The 9639-nt window shown below is 34.5% G+C and overlaps 1 pseudogene; it reads left to right on the forward strand.

The window, feature by feature from the left end:
* The first annotated feature begins 373 nt into the window (after positions 1-373).
* LOC103255301 lies at positions 374-799 on the forward strand (annotated as a pseudogene).
* The last annotated feature ends 8840 nt before the right edge of the window (positions 800-9639 follow it).

Here is a 9639-nt window from a genome sequence, read left to right on the forward strand (position 1 = left end):
CTTATTTGATATATTGAATCATATGGGAAGAATTATCAAATAAATTATGTTAAACTTTGAGTTATATTTCTGTGGTTGTTATCAATGTGTTTTAGAAACTTTTCTGGAATTCATAGAAATATAATAGTTCTGGTGTAACACTACCAGTCATAATTCTCATTATTATTTTAAAATATTGTATACAATAGAAAAACCATGTTTCTTTGCCTATGCATTATTATTATAACGAACTCTCATCAAATCTTTAACCACAACTATGACCATTTACTGTCTTGCAGTTCACAGACAGTTAATTGTTTACTCTGGTACTTTTCTGAACAAATATAAATCTAAAGTAGTTTATCTTCAAGAAATATAGAAAAGGCTCTCGCTTCCTTTCCAACTTGGGTCCAGCAGAATGGCACACCCAAAGAAGGGTGGCGAGAAGAAGGGCCGTTCTGCCATTAACGAGCGTGACCCGAGAATACACCATCAACATTCACAAGCGCATCCATGGAGTGGGTTTCAAGAAGTGTGCCCCTCGGGGACTCAAAGAGATCCAAAAATTTGCCATGAAGGAGATGGGGACTCCAGATGTACGCATTGATACCAGGCTCAACAAAGTTGTTTGGGCCAAAGGAATAAGGAATGTCCCATACCGTATTCGTGTACGGTTGTCCAGGAAACGAAATGAGTATGAAGACTCACCAAACAAGCTTTGTACTTTGGTGACCTGTGTCCCAGTTACCACTTTCAAAAACCTACAGACAGCCAATGTGGATGAGAACTAATCACTGATCGTCAAGAACATCAAATACAATTATAATACGACTTTCATAAAAAGAAAAAAAAAAAGGCTCTCATAAGGACAGGCTACGAATAACTTTAAGATCATACCAACAGACTAGACAGGAATTTCCAGAATTATAATCAATAAATCGGTTCATATAATTGTTCAACTATCATATGGCAGAATAAAAATTAATTAAATACCAAGAATATGATTTGGCAGATTTTTATGCTAACTCAGTCAGTAATTAAATTGTTAAGATATGCAATTTGAATGAACTCTGTAAGATTGATTCAAGTCAAATTACCTATGATAACCTATTTAAGAAGCAAATTACCTATGATAACCTATTTACAACAGACTTGTAAAAATAAAATTTGTGTCTTAGGATGTAAATTCAGTGTTAAATATGGACTCACAGAGAGCTTGGACTGCTGCCTGATTCTTCTTGGATGTTTAAAGTTTCCTTTATTAAAAATTATGCACTCGAAGACTCATCATAGAAAAGATAAAATAATTCAAATTGTGGAAAAATTTGGTGGAATATTTCGAAAATCACACACAAAAAAAGTTTATAACCAATGTTTGGTTTGTTTCAACCATAATTCTTGTAAGACAATATAAACCTCAGATGATACATTTCTAGCACCTGCTGAAACATTTGAACACTTACAGATAGATTTCATTCAACTTTACCCTTTAATGCATGTTTTATGGTTTATAAAAGTTTTCCCATTCAAGAAGGTTAATGCTGTAACAGTAACTAAAAGCTTATTCAAACATGTGTCTCTTTTATTAGACATTCCTGGAAAAATCTCTAGTGATAGAGGTACTCAGTTCACTGGATAAGTTGTAAAACAGTTAAATAAAGTATTGCAAACACAATAGCATTATACAAAGATTACCAAATCAATTAAATTTTATTGGTCAAAGGTATTGCCAATTGATGGCAATCAGATCTACTACCACTAAATGCAAATATTGACCTTTTATGAAATAGTTATTGGAAGGCTTATGCCCCTAACAATGGAACCTCATGTATTTCCCACTCTTATAAACTCTGACATGACTTAATAGTGCAAGGCTTTAAGGCATTCTGCCAAAACATATTTTCAACAGGTAAAAACAAAGTCCTTTGTGACCCATCAATTGATGACAACTAGATCATTCACAGTCTAGAATCTCGAGATTAGGTCTTTTTGAAATAGCACAACCAAAAAGCCTGCTCTTGAACTACATTTGAAGAGATATGTCAATTTTTTCTCTTCAGTAAAACTTTAGGGCTTCAAGTTTTGGATCCACAATTCTCAAGTCAAGAAAGGTATCCCAGAAACTGTACACTTGGAGACCTTATGATAAAGCTAACCAAGGAAGTTTTCCCCAGATGCAGATGGCATCCTAGATGTAGACAGCTTTCCCAAGATTGTGGATAAAGACTTCTCACCATCATGAAAGTCTTATCTTTTTTCCTCCCCTTTCCCTTATTTTCTATTGTTTTAATCTCTTCCATTTCATTATAGGACCGAATCTGTGAATAGCTGTAGTAAAGGCTTATACTCTAGTAAGAAATTAGAGCAATTGCGGGTTTGTGGGCTATTGTCCACAGATCAGGTAACAATTCCACTTATGCCAATGACTCTTTGTGTTTCTAATAAGATTCACTCCAAAACTCAAAAGAAAGTTTGGCATGTAATCCTAGATATTTTATACATCACTACTACTTTCCTATAACTCACTGGAAATAGTATATAATTAATAACTTAATTGCTACCAAATATAAAAAATTATTTGAGTGGTGCCTATAAAAGATATAGTGTGCTTCCTGGCATTGTTCACTCAAGACCTTGGGAATACTTCTGTGGGTAGAAGTGATTGTTTGTATGTTCTTACTCTATTAAGTCCAGTAAGATGTTTTTCCACTAAATGTGGTTATACACTCGTGCAGCATGCTATAAAGGAACCACTGCAGAGAAATTGCTTAATCTGGTATGTCTAGTCCCTGGTTCATTTAATTTGGTCTGTTCATTCCTGTTTTGTGAATAGCTTTTCCTGGATATTTCCAAAAAAACCTCTCTTAATCAGAAGCTAAAGTAGCTAATAGCCAACCTCATCAACCTCAAAATAGGTAAATATTAGTTGGGTTTCACTGAAAGCTCAGTCTTGGTTCTAGTGGAATGTAAATTATATGAAATGTAAGACTAATTTGCAAATTGAGAAAAGTCCTGGATTTTGTAGACAATCAGACCTCCCAGTGGCTTAAATGGGCAGAAGCCACTCTCCAAAACATGGATGAAAAGTGTATGTTCAGCAAAAACACTTACAAAAACATCCCACAGTTTTAAATTGCCTCTTTTCCCCCCATGTTGGGACTTGTGTATAGTGCTGAAGAAAATTGAATTTTGCACTTATCATTCCCCTGACTTCACTATGACAGAAAGCTTCATTAGAAAGGTAAATGGCACTATTATTCCCTAGAGACTGCCACTGAATACATTCAGAAAATTTCTCAGGGGGAAGGGACATATAATGTGTCCATGGGTGAGCTAATAGTTGATTTGCAGGTAGTCAAAATGGTGAATGGGAAAGTTGGCTATTCCAAGGTTATCTCATCTTCATTTTGTTAAGTGGGCCTCCAGATTACTATGAGTTGTGTTACCAGGCTAACTATAAAAATGGATACAACAGAATATTTATAGCAAACTATGGTCCTTAATCACTATGATGCCCTGAGCAAAGACTATGACTAGTTGAACTGTTAAAGCTATTTTTGTTGCCTGGATGTTGAATTGTTTTATTCTGATCATATCTGTTGAGGAGCTTACTTAAGTTTCTTTATGTTATTCCTTGATAGCCATCATACTAGTCTCTTGAATATGTTGTATCCTCTTAAAAGTCTTAAATGTTTGTATGCAGCCTTCCTTTCTATATCAAATGATTTTATTATTGTTAGAACAACAAAAACATGAAGAAAGCATAAAGCATCATCCAACAAATAAGACAATGTGAATTGAGGATTTCATATTGAGACAAACAAATCCATTATATGGAGTCAGAAAGTGATATCAATGTCCAACGTTTTGATCAATCTCTCAAAATTGAGGGACTGACTAAAATTGGGGCATTTTTAAGTTAAATTAAATTTGGCCTAAAGCTTTTCTTTTAACACTATGCAGAAGAGGGACATTTAAACAAAGCTTGGTCTTGTTAAAAAGCACTTTATAAGAAAGGGAATCTGAAGCAGCATTACCAAACTTTTAAACACATATTGACTTGAGTTATGTGCCATGGTCGCTATTGTTTTTGATGTAAATGTACATAGAGTTTTCCAAAAGCATCCACATGGCACTTTCAAATATGTTTGGTAACTTTTTCCATGTGCTTGACAGGTTCTGTGCTGGAATAACTTAACTACCCATGCATTCGACATACTATTACATATTGTAGTTATGTGATTACAGGAAACAAATATGTAATCTTTGCACTATTTCCATTGTTTATATTCAGTTCACTGAATATAAAAAAAATTGAAATATGCATAGTGATAGCACCAGTTTAGCCATACTGTGGTTCAAATCACGTACAGCAAATATTTGTTGACTACCTTATCTCTTCACTACCAGTACTCCCACGTGTAACAACTTTTCTTCTTCTTCTTTTTCTTTTTCTTCTTCTTCTTCTTCTTCTTCTTCTTCTTCTTCTTCTTCTTCTTCTTCTTCTTCCTCTCCTCCTCCTCCTCCTCTTCCTTCTCCTCCTCCTCCCCCCCCAAAATGTTGGGATAACCATTTAATTCATCTCCCTATTTCCAGTCACTCTTAAATACAATACATCTTACTTCTACTATCTACTGCTGCCATATTAATATTACTTTGCCCAGGCTGTATAGACTTCAAAAGTATGTCACTCCTCCCTCTTCCCTGTTGAAACTGCCATTTCACCACAAGGATTTAAATTTCTGTTTCCATGTTATCTCTAAATATCCTTCCTTTTGCAACTTTCTATTCTATTTCTCAACATGCTCTTCATGTTCATCTTTATTCCCTTGATTTTGTATCTTTCACCTGAAATCCACACTGCACCCTTGTCTTTTGAATTTTAACCAACTCTTGATTTTTGCTCGCTTGGCACCAAGCTGGAAAGTTCCAGAATGAATGAACTGATATACTTAAAGCTACCATTTCTACATTCTGAAATGGGAATAAAGTCTACATTTCAGAGTCGTTGGAGAAGAACACTTGGAACTTAGTAGTTGCTGGTTGCATAGTTTTTACATCAGTAACTATTAAATAGTACATTTTACCAAATACTTAAATTTCTTATTTTATATTATGCTTCTTCCCCTCACTTCCTCCTCAATATAGGTTTTTTTATGGTTGAGGAAACAAGAGCAGCTTCTGTTCAGTGTGTCTGTTTTAGTTCAACTTTGATATAGCCTGGGTCTAGGCACAGAACTTCATGGTTTCAATCTCATTTGCTCTCTGATACTTATGAATTTTTATCTTCAGTTTCCTCATATCAGACTTAGCTGGCAGGGCTCTTAGGTAACTCAGCAGGGGAATATACATAAACTGCCTGGTACGGAGTAATGGTCAATGGATATTTGCTGAAAATAATTAGCTGGCAGGCAAAGGTGGTATACATGTTCCTCACTTCATCATTACTCTAAATTTTTGTGTAATTTGCAAACAATGCCACTCTGTAGTGGACAAAGTGAATGCAGTTTAATAGAAAAGTTACTAAACTTGTGGTTTAGATGTTCTGGTTTTGAAGGATCCTTCTGACATTGTTGCTAATGTTTCTCCAGGCAAATCCTTTAATTCTTATTTCATAATTTCTTCTTCTATTTATCAAGAGGGTTATATGAAATTGTTTTTAAGATCTCATGTAATACTGAGATTCTATAGTCCTTTTTACTTATGACAGCCAATATTTACTAATAATGTATGAAGACAATATAAAAACAAAGGAAATATAGTAATAAGTGTATAAAATGAGACATAATTTGTTGCTTCATAAACAGTGATATCTTTCATTCTTTGATTAAAAATTTATAAACACTATTTGCCAGATACTTTGACAGGTGCTGAGGTTGAAATAAACTAAATACAATTCCTGATCTTAAAATGTGTACGGTGTAGTGAGTAAGGAAATCTTCAAACAGATCATTATTTTAAAGTTTGATCACTGTGATGATTGAATGACAGAAACATTGGGAAACAGCCAGTATTTCAGATAGGAAAAGAATGTTAAAAAATTTTACTGTTAAAGATATTACAAAAGCCAACTTCTAAAAGATGAAAACATGTCAGGGAGTGTTGCTCAAAGGATACAAAACTTTAGCTAAATAGGAGAAATTAGTTCAATAAATCTATGGTAGAGCATGGTGACTATGGTTAATAGCAATGTATTAGACTTTGAAAATCACCAAGAATAGATTTTAAGCATTTTCACAACAAAAGAAAGGATGTGTGTGAAGTCATAAATACATTAAGTATCTTGACTGAGATATTAGAATGGAGTATGTATACATATTTTACTTGCATGTACACATATTTTGAAACATCGTGTTGTATACAATGAATGCATACAACTTTCACTTATAAATTAGAAATTAAGTATTAAAAAATGAGAAAGATCTACATATGTAATAAAGTTACTGTGAGATGGACACTACAAGCCGAAGAAAAAGACAAAGACATACAGGCTTGAGTTAGTTGGGTCAATAAAAAGGAACTTCAAGGAATTCACACTACAACTGAGAGACAACATGGTGCTATGAAAGGCCATCAAGCCGGACTCGGTGGCTCAGCCTGTAATCCTGCATCTTTGGGAGGCTGAGGTGAGCGGATTGCCTGAGCCTGCGGGTTCGAGACCCACCTGGGCAGCGAGACCTCATCTCTACAATAAATCAAAAAATCAGCTGGGCATGGTATTGCATGCCTGTAATTCCGGCTACTTGTAAGGCTGAGGCGGAAGGATCACCGGAGAGCAGCAGGTTGAGGCTGCGGTGGCCGGGAGCGGCCACTGCACTCCAGTCTGGGCAACAGAGTGAGACGCCAACTCAAAAAAAAAAAAAAAAAGAAAGAAAGGCCATCAAGTTAAGTATTGGCCTGAAAATGGAGGTTTTGGGTCTTAAAAAAGGTATCTTGAAGCTTATCTTGTAGGTAAAACACAGAAGAGCTTTTGTTGTCATCTGACTTGCATTTTCAGAACAATTTATCTACATGAAATACAGAGGATAGAAAGAAGGAAATAAAGCTGAATGACTGAAAACTGTTGCAATGATCTGTATAAAAATATCATCACAGTAATAATAGCTAACATTTTCATGACATTAAGTATATGACAGGCACTTTTAAAGTGGTTTACACATATTAAATAATTTACAAGTAGAGAACGTGAAAGAGAAATGTACATATGCAAGTGAAAACACGTTTTCCCTATATCAATAATATTCGAGAAAGTCTACCAGTAGAGAATGTTGTCTGGGAGCTTCTCAGGGAATAATGAGAGTAGAGGATACTACCTTGATAAATTCAACATAACTAAAAAATAATGTTAGACCTCACATGGATAAAAATGAATGAATAGTTACCCATGGGACAAGGAGCACCCTTCTCTGGAAGGGCCTCAGTTCCTGATGATGTTCTAAAAATTTCAGTTCTAATTTACAGGTATATTTTTAAAAAATGAATAAAAATATTTCCTTAAGATGATCTAAGCAAGACTTCATTCACAAGCAAAGGATTATATTTTGCCTCTTTGTCATGAATCTGCACATCATTTACTTCGTGTTTTGTGTATTGATCTAGTTGAACTTCTAAACAATGTTTCTATTTTCCTAATTCCCTGGTTCTCAGGGATAATTTCGCTCCTCCTCCAAGAAATGAAAAATCTAGAAATATATCACTTGAGTCTCTATAGGTTTTTACACACTGGTATGCTACACAATACTTTCAAAGAAGGACATTTTAAACAGGCATGAAAAACTAATGTGTACATAATTTAACTTGTGGAAAAATATAGAAATACTTCTTTTATATCTGATTTAATTTTTAAAAAATCTTTATTAGTGGTGATGGCAACTTTGATAAAAGGAGACATTACAAGTTAATGAGGTCCAAGTAGATTTTTATGGTAATATTGTCTGATCCATGGGTAGAGTTCAAAATTTCTAAATAAGGGAAAAGATTGCGTGTAACAACAATATCAGTTACAATTTTTACATTTCTATGATCACTGACAGTTTTAAATTACTTTCTAGCAAGAGAGTGATGCAGAAACACTGAGCTATGTCAAATAATATATTAGAGGGTAGAAGCTCCTTCAGCAGCATTTTCTAAATGTTTCACTTTTCATGTCTCATGTGACTTTCTTTTTCTATAATATTTTATGCTGTTAAATGAATATTTATTCTTGAAGAATTTATTTTTCTTGACTGTGGACACCTCTTTTCACTTACCACTTCATTTTCCATACTCTCTGGAATTATTTTTTAAGGCTCAATCTGTAGCTTTTTTTTTTTCTTTACTCTCCCTCATTTTGGAGGCCATCCATCTCACAAGTTTCACGGTCACTTCTATATGCATCAGTCAAAATATGCTAAGTTATGCTGAGGAAATAAACAGCCCCAAATTGTAGTGATCTGTAACAACACAGTTTTATTTCCCTCACAGTACTTGACCAATAGGGGACCACAGCAGTGGCTGTTGTGGGAGTGGGAGTCAGGTGAGGGACAGAAAGAGGTTGCAGGCTCTGCTCAAAGTAATTGTTTACACTCTAGGACTCAGATCAATACCATTGGGAATATTGTTGTTTGATGTGGAGGAGAAAAAGAGAAACCAAGCAGAAAATGACTCTCAAAACACTTTCTAGAAATGGTACTTTACTTTCCCTCACACTGCATTGGCTAAAACAAGTCCTGTGGCCAAGTTTGTTCTCAATTAGGAGAAGTATGATGCTTGCCAGTAAATATACAACCCATATTTCAGTGGCACTCAGACTTTTATTTCTATTTTCAAACTGATTTTCCAAATTCATTCCTACTTTTTCCGTTGGCAACTGAATGAATACTTCCTTTTCAATATTTTATTGAAATGCTTCAGCCATTCCTTATGTCAAAACTGGAATTCATAATCTCCTTCCAAAGCTAGCTGGTCTCCTACTTCCACATACAAAATAATTACAGAATGAGTTTAAACTTCTTGACTGGTTATTTTGTAATTACTCTTTTAAGCCCCATTGCTTCTGACTTTGAAATTTTTCTCATACTTAGATCTTCCTCATTTTTATCTGGTCTGCTACTCTCTACTTAATAGTATACAACACAGTCAAATTGAAATAAGTTTTTACTGTGCCCTTTTTCTTTGCTCAGAATACTTCAATGGCACTTACTGTTGAAAAGTATAACCTAAACTTTAAACAGTTCAAGACTGCCTATGGGTCACCAGCTAAAATCTACCTTTCTCACTTCTATATTTTAACACTGTATGCAATTCTAATTAGAGAAGTCCTCACCCTGTAAACACAAAACACAATTCATATTTTTATATTCTTGTCTTTTTCTTTCTTATGTAATTTATATTATGCTATTCAGGGAGAGTTTTTACATAGTAGTTTCTCATATGTATTTAAGAAAAATCCAAAGGAAACTATATTGTTTTTCTGTAAGCATTATCAATTACTTGACATTTTGTAAAATTATTTAAAAACATATCTCACGTATTCCTTAAATGTATAAGGTAACCACAACTATCCTCATTTTATGCATGAAGAAAACTACAGCTTAAAAAAAGTAAGAAGCTGGACTCGGTGGCTCAGCCTGTAATCCCGCGCCTTTGGGAGGCTGAGGTGAGTGGATGCCTGAGCCCGCG

Source organism: Carlito syrichta, unplaced genomic scaffold, assembly GCF_000164805.1.
Source record: "Carlito syrichta isolate Samal-C Ts95f unplaced genomic scaffold, Tarsius_syrichta-2.0.1 Scaffold288003, whole genome shotgun sequence".
Lineage (NCBI taxonomy): Eukaryota > Metazoa > Chordata > Mammalia > Primates > Tarsiidae > Carlito > Carlito syrichta.